The sequence below is a fragment of the Emys orbicularis genome, chromosome 4, assembly GCF_028017835.1.
Source record: "Emys orbicularis isolate rEmyOrb1 chromosome 4, rEmyOrb1.hap1, whole genome shotgun sequence".
Lineage (NCBI taxonomy): Eukaryota > Metazoa > Chordata > Testudines > Emydidae > Emys > Emys orbicularis.
This window is the reverse complement of record NC_088686.1, coordinates 76,243,310-76,261,425: the sequence shown is the minus strand read 5'-3', so window position 1 is coordinate 76,261,425 and position 18,116 is coordinate 76,243,310. Positions and strand designations below refer to the sequence as shown.

At 44.9% G+C, this 18,116-nt stretch overlaps 1 protein-coding gene across 1 annotated transcript in view; it reads right to left on the bottom strand.

The window, feature by feature from the left end:
* Positions 1-18,116, bottom strand: part of PHF21A (PHD finger protein 21A) — a 273,573-nt gene that overhangs the window by 236,216 nt on the left and 19,241 nt on the right. The window contains exon 2 of the mRNA XM_065403270.1: positions 14,149-14,246. The gene's annotated coding sequence lies outside the window, so the exon portion shown is untranslated. The remainder of the gene's footprint in view (positions 1-14,148; positions 14,247-18,116) is intronic.

Sequence of the window (18,116 nt, the reverse complement as noted above, 5' to 3'; positions counted from 1 at the left end):
TTCAGTGCCACACAAGGGGGGAAATGGCAGGATCTGAGTTTCCTGTGAAATTGCAAGGCAGGATGGAATTCAGAGCTTTCCCTGGACTGAGAGAGTCTATTCCATCTTCCCACCCAGGGACTAAAAACACATAAACCACCCCTAAAATGATCACAAAGAATAATAAAAACAGGAAATGAATGGGCACTGATGCTAGACCCCACCCTCCAAGGCAGAAAACGCTTGAAACTACAGCAGTCCAGTGAAGGGTCCCCCACACTTCAGGAATTTTTTCCCTTTAAACTGAGCAAAGTCCTTCCTCCTGGATGACATCTCACTGGGTTGTTGAAGCTAGGTAGCTAGAGAAGCAGGAAAGCCCTAAAAAGCGAGATTCTGTCTCTGAAAAAAGCTCAAAGTGCTCCAGTAATCTTACTAGCACAGCTGCTGTGAGTAGGGGAGAGACTGCAGGTGCTGAGGTCAGGAGTGGGGAAGCCCCTTTGATTCTAGGGCTAGGCCTGCTACAACTACTGCTAGGAAGTGCTGTGGCTGGGAGAAACCCCCAGCCTTCCCTAAACCCTTTGTTAAAGACCATCTCCCTATCAGAACCGTTGGTAAGCTGAAAGAAGCAAGAAGAAAAACAGACAATATCCTGCCTCTAACAGAAGGGCACTCAAGAAGAGCTGTGACCTTCCAGTGCAGAGGCAGAAGCTGATGAGAGTGTAGTATCTAAATGTGCCAGCAGGGGGAGCTGGCAACCAAGTGAAATTACAAGATCTCTAAGTTCCAAAGCCTGGGACAAAAGCAGAAAACCCAGCAGCAGTGGAAGCATAAAAGATACCCACCCAGGAGAAACTATGTTCGTCACGTATTCATAACTGAAAATGACTGAAGTGATGTGCTCACTTTTCCAGAAAATTCAGCTTTGGGCACAAACTACAATACTTCAGAAAATTACAAGCAAGTGAAAAAGATTAATAGTGAAAACTTTTGAGGCCCTAACTTCAGCAGGCACTAACTATGAATAGATTAAAGTTTTTCTTAAACTCCAACTAACATTTTGGTGCAGAGCAATTAAAATGTACTGTAGAATGATCAGAAATCAATGATTTCTTTAAAAAGAAAACATCTGATTTTAAATCAGATGTTTTTAATTAAATACATTTTTGTTTTTAAACATAAGCCTACTTAAAATTAAGTTTGAAATTATGACAACCTATGTTAAAGCCTAAAACTTATTATCTATTAAAATCATTTAAATTATTTAAATTAAATTAAAAAATAATATGAAGCTGTACCTGTTTGTTGCCAAGTTTTTAAGTCAAACCACTGAACTGGTGGAAGTCACTGACTAAGCACCTGGAAGAAGAGGTTACTTACCTGTAACTGGAGGTTCTTCAAGACGCGTGGTCCCTATGTGTATTCCACTGAGGGGTTATACACATGCCGTATGTGTGTAACCTCTCAGTGGAATGAATACAATAGGGACCAACATTCAAAGAAGAACCAGAGAGTTTGTTGAATGCTAAGCCAGCTTGTGATAGCAGTAGCCCCTTCTACAGGTGGAGAGAGAATATTTTCTTCATTCCAGTTTATTCAACTAGATGAGTTCAGTGACTAATTCATTCAAAGTTAAGAAACCAACCGGGAGTTGAAAAAGCACTAAAAATTTGTTTTCTTCTTCTAATCTAGGGATAAAAACTAGAGGATGAAATCTACCAGTTCTGAATCTTGAAGAACATGGTGACCAGAAACAGTAAGTTCAATTCACTAACTACAGATAGTATTTCTTTTGTTTAACATATCAGTTAGTTTTAAATGCAAAACATGTTTTGATAAACTTTCTTCTTATGTATCCAGCATATTTAAGGTAATTTTATTTAGCTAATAAATAAAATGCTGTTTTTGCATATTTCTAATTGAATTCTAATTTCCATCCAAATGCAGCCTGACACAAATCAGAAGTAAAAAATCATCTAATAAATAAGAAAAGAGACAGTTACCTTTCCGTAACTGGTGTTCTTCAAGATGTGTTGCTCATGTCCATTCCACAATAGGTGTGTGTGCTCGCCACGTGCACCGTGCCACAAGTTTTCCCCTTAGCAGTACCAGTAGGGGAGCGCCCCTAGTTACCTGTGGAGTGGCGCCACCATGGCGCGATATAAGGGGCACTGCGAACTCCCCTCACCCTCAGTTCCTTCTTGCCAGACAACACCGACAGAGGGGAAGGAGGGCGGGATGTGGAATGGACATGAGCAACACATCTCAAAGAACACCAGTTACGGAAAGGTAACTGTCTTTTCTTCTTCGAGTGATTGCTTATGTGCATTCCACAATAGGCGATTCCAAGCTATATCTGTTGGAGGTGGGTAGGAGTTCACAGACACTCGGGACGGAGAACTGCCCTGCCGAACCTGGTGTCCTCCCTGGTTTGGGAGGCAATCGCATAATGCGAGGTGAACGTGTGAACCGATGACCATGTGGCAGCCCTACAGATGTCCTGAATAGGGATGTGGGCCAGAAAGGCAGCCGACGAGGCTTGTGCCCTAGTCGAGTGCGCCCTCACAATTGACAGCGGGGGAACTTCCGCCAGATTGTAACAAGTACGGATACACAAGGTTGGAGAGCTGCTGAGTGGAGATCAGCCAGCCTCTCATGTGTTCGGCCGAGGCGATGAACAGTTGCGAAGACTTCCTGAACGGTTTTGAACATTCCAGGTAAAAGGCCAGAGCCCGTCTCACATCCAGGATGTGGAGGCGATGCTCCTCACTGGATACGTGGGGTTTGGGACAGATTACCGGCAGGAAAATATCTTGGCCCAGTGGTCCACAACCTTTCCGTGTGGCGGGCGCCAGACGACTAGCTGCTGAGGAGCGTGGCCGCTGGACAAGCAGCCGCCGAAATGCCGCCAAGAAGTAGCGTCATAAAGAGGCGTCGCCGCCAAAATGCCACCTAAAATCAGTGGCATTTCGGCGGCAGCGCTTCTTGATGTTGCCACTTCTCGGCGGCTGCTTCTCCGGCGGCCAGTAGGCGGGCACACATAGATGCCCTGCCGGGCACCATGACGCCTGTGGGCACTGCGTTGGGGACCCCTGTCTTGGCCCATATGGTAGGCGGAGATCATCTTAGGGAGGAACGAAGGATGTGGTCAGAGCTGGACCTTATCCTTATGGAACACTGTATGGGGGTTCGAAGGTCAGGGCCCGGAGTTCCGAGACCTGTCTAGTGGATGTGATCGCCACCATTTAGGCTACCTTCCACGAGGTGTGAGACCAGGAGAACGTAGCAAGCAGTTCAAATGGAGGTCCAGCTAACCTGGCCAGCACCACGTTCAGGTCCCACAGGGAGACTGGGGGCCGAACATATGGGAAAAGGCAATCCAAACCCTTAAGGAATTGGCCAGTCATGGCATGAGAGAATATCGTGTGACCCTGCACTGGCGGGTGGAAGGCACTAGGCCCTGGGCTCTAAGATGAAGGAGGTAGTCTAGTATAAGCTGGATCGGGGCAGCCACAGGCAAGACGCCCCGATCAGCGGCCCACTGGGAAAACAGAGACCATTTCGCCAGGTAGGCCTGACGCATGGAGGGCCACCTGCTCTCCAGGAGGACGCGCTGAACCCCTTCCGAGCAAGTCCTCTCCTCCCGGCCTAACCATCGAGCAGCCACATCGTGAGGTGGAGTGCTGCTAGGTTGGGGTGGAGGAGGCGACCTTGGTCCTGGGAGAGCAGGTCCGGGCACGTTGGCACCGGCCACGGCAGTGCGACTGCCAGGCTCGTGAGAATCCCGTACCAATGTTGCCTAGGCCATGTCGGGGAGATCAGGAGGACCCGGGCCCTGTCCGTTTTTATCTTTTCCAAGACTTTGCCGATCAGTGGAATTGGGGGAAAGGCATAGAAAAGCCAGCCCAACCAGAACAGAAGGAAGGCATCGGAGATAGCACCCATGCCCAACCCTCCCCTGGAGCAGAAGTGGGGACACAGCGGTTCTGCCGGGTCACGAACAGGTCCATTTGGGGTGTGCCCCACATTTGGAAATTCCTGTGCACCACCTCCGGGTGCAGTGACCACTCGTGCTGAGAAGAAAAGTCCCAGCTTAGCCAATCCGACCAAGAGTTCCGGCCGCCCGGTAAGTGTGCATCCTGTAGATCGAGGGCGGCGTACAAGTCCCCGAGAGCCAGAGAGGGGATGATGGAGGCCAGAGAGACCATGCAAAACTGGAGCTTTACCATGTACTAGTTCAGGCCTCACAGGTCCAGGATGGGCCTGAGCCCCCCTTTGGCCTTCGGGATAAGGAAATAGAGGGAGTCGTACCCCTTGCGTCTGAACTCCGCTGGCACCACCTCCACCACTCCTAAGCCAAGGAGCCACCTCACCTCCTGCTCGAGTAGGTTCTCGTGAGAGGGGTCCCTGAAGAGGGACGGGGATGGAGGGTGGGTGGGGTAGAAAAACTGGAGAGTATAGCCCCGGGAGACGGTGTTGAGGACCCATCGGTCCGAGGTCAGCCGTGACCACTTTGGGAGGAAAGCACACAACCAGTTGGAGAAGGAAAGTTTTATTTTGGGTGGTTCACTGGTATGAACTGGTAAGTCACCCCTGGGCGTCCCATCAAACCTGGCACTTACCCGCCTGTTTGCCCTTAGAGGGCCCAGGCCAGGATTTCCTTTGCGGGCACTTTTAATAGTCCCTTGATTTTTTATAAGGGGGCTCGTCTTTGGAGTTGGCGGCCTGACTGGGAGCCTGCTGCGGTTTGAACTTGGTCGGGGCCGGGACATAGAGGCCAAGGGTCCTTAATGTCGTGCGGGAGTCCTTCAGACCGTGTAACTTCACGTCTGTTTGTTCCGCAAACTGGGCCTTGCCATCGAACGGAAGGTCCTTGCTGGACAACCCAGACAGCAGGAGCCACGACACTCTCCTCATGGACACCGCGGAGCTACAGACCTTGTAGCCGTATCCGCGGCATCCAAGGTCCCACCACTTGGTCCCCTTCTGAGTGTGGGACCGGGGATGAGCGCTCCAGACTCTTTTTTGGAAGGGTGAGAGAGGGAGGCCAATGGTCTTTCCAAGGCTCTGGCCACCGAGCGAGCCACCACCAGGGGCTGCGTCGGGACCCACGAGGCCCATTGGTACCATTGCGCTGGCCAGGGAGCCCGGTGCCACTGCACCTGCTGTGTCACTGGCGGAGCGGGCTGTCCAGCCTGACTAGCCTGGCCCATCGACTAATGACTCCAAAGGGAGGCTGGGCTGGCATACGATTGACCACTATCCCAGGACTGGGACGAGTGGCGGCGTCGGGAGCAGTGCCAAACGCGAGACCATAATCCTGGCGTGGAGGAGCAGGAGTACCGTCTGTAGCGGCTGCTCCGTGAATGGCTCTGACGGGCGGATCCGAGACGGCGGGGTGCCGGCGATCAACGCCTGGGGCTGCGGGAACGGTGCCATGGCGGGGACCTCAAGCGAGACGAAAAGCGGGAACGGCATCGGTGTCCGTACCGTGAGGGGCTACGGTAGCTTCTCGGAGAGAACAACCTCCAGTGCCATCTGTCCCGGTCTCGGCGGGGCACGCTCTCTTCGCGAGGTCTACATTCCCTCAAGGCGGAGCAGTACCTGGAACCCCTGTCGGTTGGTACCCAGCCAGACAACCTGGTGGGGGTTGATGGGGAACGGCGCGGACTGCGCATGGGGCGGTCACTGAGCGGGGAACAGCATCGGGAACCTTCCCTCGACTGTGAGCGGTATCGTCCAGGCGGCGACTGCAGGGGTCCAAGCGGTGGCTTGCCTCTGGACTGGGGAGACGATGACAGCGGTGCTACCGGTACCAGTAGAGACATAATGTCTCGAGCCACCTGCAGAGCCTCCGGCGTGGAGGGCACCCGAATGTGGCCACTAGCGTCCGGGAAGGTCGGCTCGGAGTGGGCCGGGCTACTCCGCTCAACTTGAGTCGGAGGCCGCAAGGCCGTTGAGGACTGAGAGCTGCCCAACGCGGGTCTAGTCTCTCTCCCAGTCTTGCTCCGGTGCCTTGGCGGAGAAGATCTCTTCTTCCCCTTTTTAGAGTGTCCCGTGGACGGGGAGCAGTGCCGACTGGTGGAGGGCACCGTTGGGTCACCGTGCACCAATGCCACAGTGCTCAGTGCTGACTCGGAGCGGTGCAGTGGTGTCAGGGTCAAATGGCTTGGAGCTGAATGTCTCGCTCCTTCTTGGTCCGAGGTTTGAAGGATCTGCAAATCTTGCAGCGGTCGCTGAGATGGGTTTCCCCCAAACAGCATAAACAGTCCGTGTGCCGATCACTCATGGGCATAGGCCGTTTGCAAGTGTCGCACAACTTAAAGCCCGGGGCATGCCCTGACCCAGGCGCACTTAATTCTAAAACTACTTTTTTTTTTTTTTTAAATTAAACTATGAACTAACAGAGTCCAAGGAGGGAAAACTACAGCAGAGCAGCTCCGAAACACCTTCACTGGCGGCAAGAAAGAACTGAGGGTGGGGGGAGTGCGCAGCACCTCTTATACCATGCCATGGCGGCGCCACTCCAGGGGTCTCTGGGGCACTCCCCTACGGGAACTGCTAAGGGGAAAACTTCTAGCACCGATGCACGTGGCGAGCATGCACACCTATTGTGGAGTGCACATGAGCAACCACTCTAAGAAGAAATGTCTTTTTCACCATTTTCTGAAATAAAAATGGTAAAAAATTTATTCATCTGAATAAGTGTATGTTAAGATATCTAACTCTTTAAATATATGTGTACAGAAATAGATTACTGTCCTAGTTAGCAAAAAGAATCGAATTTAGTGTAAGGTCTGAATTTAGTTGCAAACAGATACGTTTTAATGGTTACCAACCAATAAGAGTCAACTTTTCCTTAAGAAAATAACTAAAAAGTACAAATGCAAAACATGATTGAAATAACTGATTTTAATCAGGGTTTCCAGCTTACTGATGTAAATCATGATTAAAATCAATTATTTAAAATCACTCCACTCTGGGAAGCATTATGAAAATTAAATTCAAAACAAGAAAATGAACTTTAAAATGATATCCAACATAGTTACCTAAGGTGAAAATAAACTTTGTTTATTGTAAAATGTTGGTCTTTTACAACCAAAAACATTTTTCATTACAGAAGACTTCCATTAACCTTATACAAAATCCCAAGAGCCTAGATTTTCCCTAAGTCTCTTTATCATAGTGGTAGGTGGTCCCATTAGGCACCTTATTTTACTTCCACCTTATAAATAATATTAACTGTACACCATTTCCATAGAAAAAGCACAGTGAAAACCATTTCATGGAATACTGCTTAAAGGAATAAAATCTGTGCTTAAAATGTATTTTGTGCTTCAAATGAAATGGACAGTGTTACAGAAGGCATACTTAAATTAATACATAATTTAAAAAAACCCTATCTTTGCACTAAATAGTAAAACAGACCTGCTAAAACAAACTTCTTTATGCATTGAGGGCAAAAAGTCATGTGACTGACCAAATCTTGAAATCTCTCCATATGAGACTCCCAGTGAGGTCAATGGCAGTTCCACGCTTTGCAGGATCAGATCCAAATGCAATAAGGAATAGATTTTCAGTGAGCCATAAATGGGGGTTAGCTGTACAATTTCTGCAGATATTGTCCTATGCAAATAGGACAAAAAAATTACACCCCTAAGGGTCTATAGTTTATTTAATAAATACAAACAAGTTCAGATCACTGGTGACTATATAATGCAATGGATCTCATAGGTGATCTTATGGAGCTGATTATTTAATGTTTTTAAAGTGCTTTCAAAATGAAAAACAGTATTTTTTGTTTACATCTTCTCATTGTGCTCATGAAACATTATCTGAATGAGTTAGCCATGCAAAGGGAAGTATATTAAACCCCTAAACATACTAAAATTACGTTCTCTATTGGGCCTCAGTAAATTCAAGTTCTACCTGAACTGATTTCTTTGCTTTCATTAAACCAGGCTGTCTCCCTTTCAAATTGTCCTACAAAGCAGGCGAAGAGTGAGGGAGAAATGGGTTTGGGCCCCCTACCTAGGGCTGGTTATACAGGCAGGTGCTCTAGGTGCCAATTTCCAGGGGACACCAGACTGCTGTGCCATTCAGCTCTTTTTTTTGGCAGGGAAACCAAAAACATTTTCCACCCTGGCCGGCAGAACAGCTTGGACCACTCCAGCTGCAGGCCCCTTTATGATGTATAAAGGGGGTTTGAATAGTTCCTTGCTTCGTGGGTTTTGTTTTGTTTTGTTTTAAATCTTGGAATAATCAGGAATGTCTACTCTGTCTTACCCTGTTTTGTTGGTTAGGCTGGGGGGGGGGGGTTGTTTAGCTGTTTTTTGATAACTCAGACATGTGCACTGGGGGCTCTTTCAGACTTCAAATGAAGTGCACAGACTGTTGAACCATTGAAAAAAGCTTTTCTTCCAACTATCTGTCAGGCATTTGAGTTTAAAAACAAACCAAAAAAACCCCTAAGTTTTCAACAGTCAGAATAAAATCACTTCCTCTCTTATTTAACCGTGTTATTTTTGCTTAGTATTTGTGATATTATAAGCATACCAAGTCTATCTGTTTCCTGGAAGACGCTGTAAGCAACTAGAGAAGACATGTATTTCTAATGTTTAAAAAAGAAAAAAGCAGAAAAGCCATCTCACACCTTCTTTATACGTCAAAGCAGCAAAAATAGCACAAACCATTTTGCAGGTCACCTTTAAAGTTAACATGCTGTAACAGAAACTTGGGACAGTTCCTTGACTGGCATAAACTGGCGTAGCTCCACTGAATCACTACAGCTACAATGATTTATACCTGCTGAGGATCTTGCCCCTCGCATTTTATTTCTTTATTTTAGCAGATGCGTTGAAAATTAAACTGTGTAATGAACAGACAGCATTTGAGGATATGAACTGAGGATTCAAGTAAGCAGCTGAATCTCATGTTTGTTTTTCTTACTGCTACAAGTATTTTCAAGTTAAAAATAATACAAGAGTTTAATTTACCTTTGTTAGGATAATTTTCAAAAAGGAAAACAGGATATCAGATGGCTAAAAGGATGGGAATAGGATATACAGCCCTTCACCTTTAAAATGCTGGTTCTTATTTGATCCCAGATGTATTTAACTGATCTACATAGGTCATTGTCACCTACAATTCAGTAGCCTTCATGAAATGATTTCCTACTTTAAGAAGTGTTCACATGACAAAGAAAACTCGAACAATAAGCAATATGTCTCCTTGCTTTTAAAATTTCAAAATAGGCCACGATCTGAATGTGCATGAAGAATGAGCTCCGTTGTCACCTCCTAGAAGTGAACCCTAAAGAAAAAAAGGATAGACACAATTTGGTTTCACACACTTAATTTTTTATTTTTATAAAAGCCTACACATATTTAAAAGAAAATAAGCTTTCATTGATACTATTGGCTCTTGGGTTCTATGAAGCCAAGAGATTAGAACCACTGTTGCTCCTCCATTGCCATCATAGAGTTGCCACATTTTCTATACTCAAATTAATGCAACATCTGTTCTGAATACTGTCTGCTAACATTTACTAAGGGATATTTTCATTCCACATTTGTATCTGGCTTGCTTTTTAGTTGAACATTTATTTTATTTCACTGGCCATTATTTCTTTATACTATGTTGTCAATTTGGCATTCCTAATCTCCCTTGAGCACAAAGGCCCACTCAAAACAAGATCACCTTTGTCCAACAACAATTAAAATATGCTGTGCATATAGATTATACAAAGGAAATAAACACCACAACAAAAGTGTTCTTGGATTTTTAGTTTATGGACTGAAGAATTATTATAGAACACTTAGAGGCATCAATGCTTTGTATAAGAACACATTCTGGATTTTTATTTTTTTTAAATGTAACATAAAAATCAAATGAATAAAATGAGGTAAAACAATAGTTTCAAACTTTGAGCAAAAATAGGGTAATTAAATTTAATTCCCCCTCTCCCAAAAATAATTTTAAAAGCATGGGTGAGAATGGGTTTTATTATAGTCTCAGAACTGCTGCAGTGAAGACAAAGTCAACCACTTGCATTTAGCATGCATGCTGCACACACTCCATGTACGTCACTGAGAGAACATACTTGCTGAGCTATCTGCATTCCTAAGGCCTCCAACATAACTGCCACTAGGCCTGAGTGAGTCAAGCAGGCTCTCTGCATTTGACCCTGTTCCAGATAATCTGTACGCCATCCCTGCTAATGATTTCCCTTTAAATTTAGGGCTACCAGGGCATCAGCTTTTTGTCTGCTTTTTTTAAGCCCTTCAGTCTCTTCATTTAAAAAGAAATTTAAAAAAAAATCCTCAATTTATTGCACAACATGTTGGCCCTATTTTTTCCTTTGATCTGTTTTCCTTCTCTTATAGCAGCTTTCCTCCAGCTAGTATACCACCAATGGCTGCCTCTTTTGCTTGTTAAATACTATCAGACTTACTCTGCCAGATTGTGTTATTGCATTCATGTCAGCGCTGCCCCCTTAGCCTCTCAGGGCTGTTACACCCTGTGTACCCTGTGAGCAAGTGATTATCCCCCACTTGCTTTAAGATACATTCTTCATGTATGGTGCAGGGTCAAAAATCATCCCCCTTCCTGAGGTTTGATTTTATTAACAAACTATCAATAAGACAAAGCCCTAAAATGGGCTGCTTGTAGGGTTTCTAATTTAAGTGATGACCTGAGCACCTCAAGTCCTCTCTTTATCAGACCTAGCATCTCTCTTTCAGAGTAGACCAGTTCTGAAGCATGCCTCCTCCCTTTTTATTCTCTCCAACTAGAAGGCTATCCGACATGGCTTAATATTGTTGGTCTGACCTGCAACATCTGCTAGCTTCAGCTCATCTTCAGGACAAACAAAAGACCCATTGTAGTCTAGTAGGCATTTTGTCCACCCAGTCACAGGTCTTATTCCTGTGTTCAACCAGGAATGAAGCAATGAGGTTGAGTGCCAATACACATTTTCTAATAGCTCTGCTCTGAACAGAATGCTGGGTACAGTGCAAGCTATAACAGTGAGTCTCAAGAGACTGCCCAGTGGCTTTGTGTCAGCATACAGAATGGAAGGCCAAGGACTAGGAGAAGCCTTAGAATTTCATGGAGGATAGGTCTATCAATGGATATTAGCCAAGATGGTCAAGGATACAAGTCCATGCTCTGGGTGTGCCTAAACCTCTGACTGCCAGATGCTAGTACCAGATGATAGGGAATGAATCACTTGAGGATTGCTCTGGTCTTTCCCTTTGAAACATCTGGCATTGGCCACTGTCCGAAGACACGATACTGGACTAGATGGATCATTAGTCTGACCCAGTATGATCATTTCTTATGTTCATGTCTCCAGGCCAAAGGAGACTAGATACATTCTGGAGATCAAAGGAACAGCTGTTTTCACACACATATACACACACACTTCCAGGTTTATATTTTTTAAATGTGAATAAAAATCAAAAAAATCTAGACAGACTTTGAGCTAAGTAGGGAGATGAAACTGAGCCACCTCCCCCCTAAAAAAAACAGTGTGAGCGAGAATGGGTTTTATTACCTCCTCCGAACTGCTACACAGAAGATATCAAATACAATCACCTGTTTTTGTATGTATACAAAGGTAACAACCTTCCCTTAGTGATTCTGCTAAAGAAGGGTGACCTTAATGATTTTCCAGAGAATGCATCGAATCAGCACACAACTTGATCTCCCTAGCCACCACCACCCACTTTTACTGCTAATATTAAACATTTGAACTGTGATAGCATCTACAGGCTCCAATCAGAATAGAAGCCTCATCGTGCTGGATACTGTACAAAGCAGGTTAAAAGACAGAAGTCACAAAGAGCTCACAATCTAAGACAAATGACAACTGAAGCATGGAGAAAAGGGAGTACAGTAGACTATATAAAATCTTGTATATACATTGGGAAGTCTTGCCATCTATTATTATGGAGAGCTGGTTTTCTCCTTTGAACTCCTGCCACACCTTCCTCATTAAATATGGTCCTTTTCTTGAATTTACATTTGCTAAAGACTTGAGCAGCTGCTTCCCTCTTCACTTTCTGAAAACAGGTGTTTTCTAGAGATCAGAATTTCAAGGCCTATCCCAATCCCTGGCCTTCCAAGATCTGCCTGCCCTAGCTAAGAGAGAAATTAAGGGGAAGGAGGAAGAGACCACTCCTCTACCCCACAGCAGCCCTTCCTGGCTCAAGAGATGTATGCATTCTTGCACTAGCAAGAGTGAATCAAGTCTGAAATCTACAGATGTGATTGCCTTAGTTATATATAGTTCTAAAACAAAAAGGGAGTTAATGGCACTAAAAGTGACTTCTGAGGATAGCCATCCTTATCACCATTTTAAAAAGAGACAAGATCATGGTTAGCAGCCCCCAAAATTAACCTATAATTAAGACGTGCAATTTTCAGTATCACATGAGATTTGAGGGGAAAAAATCAGAAAGGGATTAAACAATTCAAATCTCAGCTGGGCTACTCAAACAAAACAACAGGTGTTGATTTTGTGGTGGGTGGCACTAGCATATATGCATATTATGCCAATCCTTCACTCGCCTACAAGTTCCAATCTTGTGGACAGGCAGGGTATTGAAACTTATCCATTCCTAAAAGGGAGGGAACATAGACAGAAGGATCTAGGAGTCAAGAGTCCTGGATATCACCAGTGTGTGATTAACTCACTGTATAAACTTGGGTGAAAAAATCACTTAAGTGCCTCATTTTCTCCAACTATAAAATGGACACAATGGTGCTTCCTTAAATTTACAGGGGTTCTGCATGGATGAATTCTATTAATTTTTGCAAAGTTCTTTAAGATGTTTGAATAAAAATATTTCATTAACCCTTGAAACAGTCTGTCCAGGTCAGGACAGAAAGCTCCAAGAGGATTTAAAACAAAAAAACAACCAACTTTGGCTTATCAGACACTAAAGATTAAAAAAAAAAAAAAAAAAACAAAACTTCAGACTGCCACTCAATAGTCTGAAATATCAGTCCTACCGTAGCAAAGTCAGAATGAAAGTTCTAATACAAACCCTTTGTATGAGAGCAATTTTTATAAATTGAAAACTTTTGTCAGTTAACCGGTTCCTACTGCAGTTACACAGTATATTAGAAACTGTTCAAATTCCACAAAAGATTAATACTAATGTATAGGAAAAAAATATTCACAACTTGCCAAACATTAAAAATATGCATTCACACAAACTTAAGTACATATACTGATCAAACAACTAGTTTGAACTATAATTTTGTATTAAAATATATATTAACAGATTATTAAATGAACCAAGTCAGGAAATTCTAAATAACCTGAACTACTGACATGTAAAAATCTATACTACATGCTGTGAAATGTTACACCAAAATATATATATGCATAAACTGACCAGATTATGATAGCTATGAGAATAACAACTTTGAATTTTCTGGACTGTCCACCCTACTTGCTTTTTTTAGGGAGCGAGGAAATGTCACAAGATGAAAGATGATAAAAGTTCCAAATACCCTGTGTACTGTGCAGCCTAAGAGTGCTTAAATGGCATGCCGCCCTAACAGGTCCTGACATCTTGAGGGTAGCAGTCCACAGAGAGCCAAATTCAGCTAAATCAGTGCCAGGAGGTGTAAAGTACACCCTCCTGCACCAGATAAACCTTTTATATCCTGGGCGATACATCCTTTCAGTAATTGCAGCCCAGAAGTAATTTTTTTTCCTAAAAATTATAAGTACCCAAAAAACAAGGGGTTTATAATGAAAGTGCTACCTCAACCATAAGGAGAGGTTACTTACCAGTAAACTTGTTCTTCAGGAGTGTCATCTCTGCATATTCTGGGATTGGTGCCTCCTGGCCTTGACCTGAGGTATCTTCTAGATAGCAGTGTCTGTTTGGGCTGCTCACCCCTCCGCAACCACCCTTCAGTTGCTTCCCTAAATCTGAGAGTCTTGACCGGAGTCTCCAAAGTGGGGAAGGTGGGCAGGGAATATGAATATGCAGAGGAAACACTCTTGGGTAAATAACCTCTCTCCTTTGAGTGGCCTCTGCATGTTCCCATTTGTGGGAGAGGAGTGAGCAGTACAACCCCCCCAGAAGGTGGGATGAGGCATTCTATGTAAACAAGGACTGAAAAACCACCAGGCGAGCATCCGCTCTTTACCTGTCATCCAGACAGCATTAGAAGCTATCACAATTTCACTCTCCCAGATGACCTCAATGGGGTCGAGATGTTGCTTCAAGCACACATCTATACAAATTCTATGAAAAAAAAAAAAACAATAAGGCAACATGCAATGCTGCTACCTTCAGATTAGATGAATACCTTTTGATATCTTCAAGTAAATTAAACACCTTCCAAGTCATAACAGGGGTGTAAAAAAAGACTTGGGGAAAGAGAGACAGGATAATGGTCTGTACAGAATGGAAAAGGAAACTAGAAGTGTGGATGAGGTCATTGACCAAATCACATTTGCCATATGAACTACAGTTTATAGAGGACTGGTCATTTGGCCTGTATCTCACTAGGTCTGTAGCAATGGCTATGGGGAATGCCATCTTCCTAGGTGTATGGTATAAAGCAGCAGTTCTCAACGAGATGTCCGGGGACCCCCGGGGGGCCACAAGCAGGTTTCAGAGGGTCCGCCAAAATAAACTAGAGAGCCGGGCCAGCGGTAGATTCACTGGTGCCCAGGGCAGAAAGCCTAAGCCCAAGCTCTGCTACCCAAGGCTGAATCCCAAGCCGCACCACCCAGGGCTGAAGCTGAAGTGAGCAACTTAGCTTCACAGGGTTCCCTGTTGTGTGGGGGCCCAAACAATTGCCCTGCTTAGTACCCCCTAATGCCAGCCCTGGTTTTTAATCTACTGGATATGCAGAAAAATAGTTGTTGTGGCACAGGCAGGCTGTAGAATTTTTATAGCATGTTGGGGGGACCTCAGAAAGAAAAAGGTTGAGAACCCCTAGTATAAAGCAATAGTTCTCAAACTATGGGGCCGGTCTCCCAAAGGAGGCACAGGAATGTGTCAAGGGAGGCGCAAGCTGTATAGTTTATATTTATTTATTTATTTATTTAAAAAGCGCTCTGGGCTGTCAGCCCCAGGTGGCTGGGGCTCCTGAGGAAGGGCTGTGCACACTCAGGAGGCAGGGATAAAGGGGACAGCTGGAGCCCCGCCCACCCCAACGCTGACAGCTGGAGCCCCACAGTCCAGACTCAGGCTCTCCTCCCCGCCCCGCCCATCCCTCACCATGAGGCAGACCAGGCTCGGGCTCTCCCCTCCCCCCAATCCCTCAGCTGGAGGTGGCGGTGCTCTGGCTGTCAGCCCCAACGGTGGCAGCAGCAGTGCAGAAGTAAGAGTGGCAATGGGGTGCTAAGTCTGCTCTGAAAAGTGAGCTTGACAAGTATCACTTTTCACATTGCCTCCCTTCTGCACTGCTACTGGCGAGGCGCTGCTTTCAGAGGTGGACACCGGGCCAGCAGTTGCTACTCTCTGCTCTGCCTTCAGAGCTGGGTGGCGGTATATGTACTTGGGGAGGGGGGCATAAACGACAACAGACATAAAAAGGGGGGGACCCGATCAAATAAATTTGAGAACCACTGGTATTAAAGGATACTCTGACAAACAGCAGACCAAAAATCCCAAGGGCTTTGTGACACAAGACTCCCACCCCCAAAGCAAAAGAGAAATGTGCACTTGAATGAACATCCCCTGAGCAGCTGAATGCATATACCCACCTCGTGGTGTCCACAGTACAGCCAAGTGTATTGCTAAAAAGAAATACTGTTTCCTTTGAAGCAGCCATCAAGGCAAAGCAATTAACCTCAAGTATCCCACTGGGATGCAACCTTTCCATAAACTAGGTTATTTTAAGGTGAGTAAAGACTTTTGCTCTGAGCATGTGAAGGTGGAAGCTGAAATCACAATCCACAACGCCTGGTAGGATCTCAAACAGTTCTTAATGTTCAAAGTGTAATAGACTGCAACATTAAAAGAGGTTTGTTTGGTCAAAAGTTCCTCCTTTTCAATAGGATCCATTAGACTTCCAAAAAACATAGCCTGGATAAAGGTATCACCCAGTTGCACTGTTACGGAATCAACTTGTGGACCAGTCTAGATATAGCCATGAATGCCCTGAGGTTCGAGACAGATGAGGTCAGGATAGCAGGGTGTTTTTTTTAAGTGGGTTTGGGAGGGGTGGGGGGGAGGTTAAAGTTTGCTGCTTGAAAGAAAATCTCGTGGATAGTTGGCCTAATAGTAGGCTCAAGTTTGTCACTTTAAAAGGCAATATATAATGCGTATGTCACCTTATAGGAACCATTTCATGGGCCGATGAATAGCACCACAGGGCACTAGTTTCTTGGTGTTGTTGGTATCAGTCCTCTGTTAAGAATTCCAAAATTACAAATTAAGTGCTTTCCCATTGGGCACTGTTACTACCTGAATAATCAGGCTCACCTAAAACAATTAAAGGAAAGAAGAAAAAAAAAACTTCCAAGGCACCTGCACCTGAAACAGATAGTCTGCTACACCCAAATGGAGGATACAAATCCAAGGTCTTCCTGGCACTGCAGCAGAACGGATTCCCGAAATGAAGCATTGGAGATGTGGCATCAGAAGGTTCAATCAGATCTGAATTGAGATCTTCAGTGGCAAGGCAGAGTGGTCCAAGGAGTGGCTTCCAAAACTAATTTTTATTTTAAAAGGTGTTCCCTGAAAGCTAAGGGGACATCACTGTGCAATCAATTGCACATAAGTAGGAGAAGCATGCTGGTTTGCTGAATCTATGTCAGTGAATGATAAAGGTGCAGAATCTAGGAAAGCTCTTTACAGCCCATCTTCAGAAAGAAAATACTAACACTGGTGTTTGGAATCTAGGTGTCTCCAGACAACAATAGCATTTGATGGTTAAAAAGTCAGAGCATCAGCACCAGATGAGAAGTATGTCGTTTTTAGAGCCACTACATAGTGCAACAATGAGTGAGACCCAGTAGACACTGAAGCCACTTCAATCTGAGTCTAAGGACAGTTTCCAAGGTTTCAGTGCCAAGTTGTCTCAGAGCTCAGACATCTTGGTTAGGAAACCTAGTTGAAGGGTTTCAGAGCCAACATAGGCCATTCCAGGTCCTACTCAGGACCCCAGACTGAAAACATGAACAGTTCTACTGATTTCATCTGAAGGGACTCCAACAAAAGGAATGCCTAGAGATCCATTTAACTGTCTCTGTAGGGGCTAGAAGTAAACATCACTGCTGAATAGTGTGTATGTGAAACTAAACGTCTGATGCTGGAAAGACTCCAGGATAGGAGACCCAGATTTAAGAATGTTGACTCAGTAGAACCCCAGAGAATCAGGGTACTATGGTGCCATCTATAAAAACCAATAGTCAATGATGCCAGGTTCTCAGCACCAGACTCAGTCAATCTAGAAAGGTCTGGGGACCTATAAGCCACTTATGCTAGATGTAGAACTTCCATGTATGCAATTCTCCTGAACCTATAGCACTGGATCCTCAGCACTGGACTGCTAAGCATAGAGTTGATGGAGAAAAATCAAGGGTGCAGGTCTTTCAGCACCTTGACATTCACACACCTTCAGTAAGCAGCACTACAGGGACAGTCACTGGTGTTGGCGCTGGACCCAGTTGACCTGGATAAACTCAAGGACCTGAGTATTCTGGTAATGGGCACCAAACCACACTGAAAAATGGTTTATCCAAGATAACAGTGCTGGATATTTGGCTCTGAACTACATTGAACAAGATGGATCCAAGGATCCTACGGTCATGTGAGTTGGGTACAGAATCACTTCAACTAGTGGTTTTCCAAATTCACTGGTAGAACCAGAGGTCTGAGTGACACTTACACTGTGCACTGATTACCAGACTCTATTGTGCCAGATGCAGATGACACAGAATGCTGCGTGGACATTAAATGGGCAAGAACCCCTTGATGAAGTGTTATAGAGTCCATGGTATTATACCCTAGGCACTGGACTCTGACAACCTGGCTAGATCTGGGGATCTTAGTGCCACTTCTAGTGGACAAACCATTTGTGGCTCACTACAGTCGACAGCAGCAGGATCTTGACACCAAATAAGGTCATCATGAAGGGATCCGGGGACCTCAGTAACA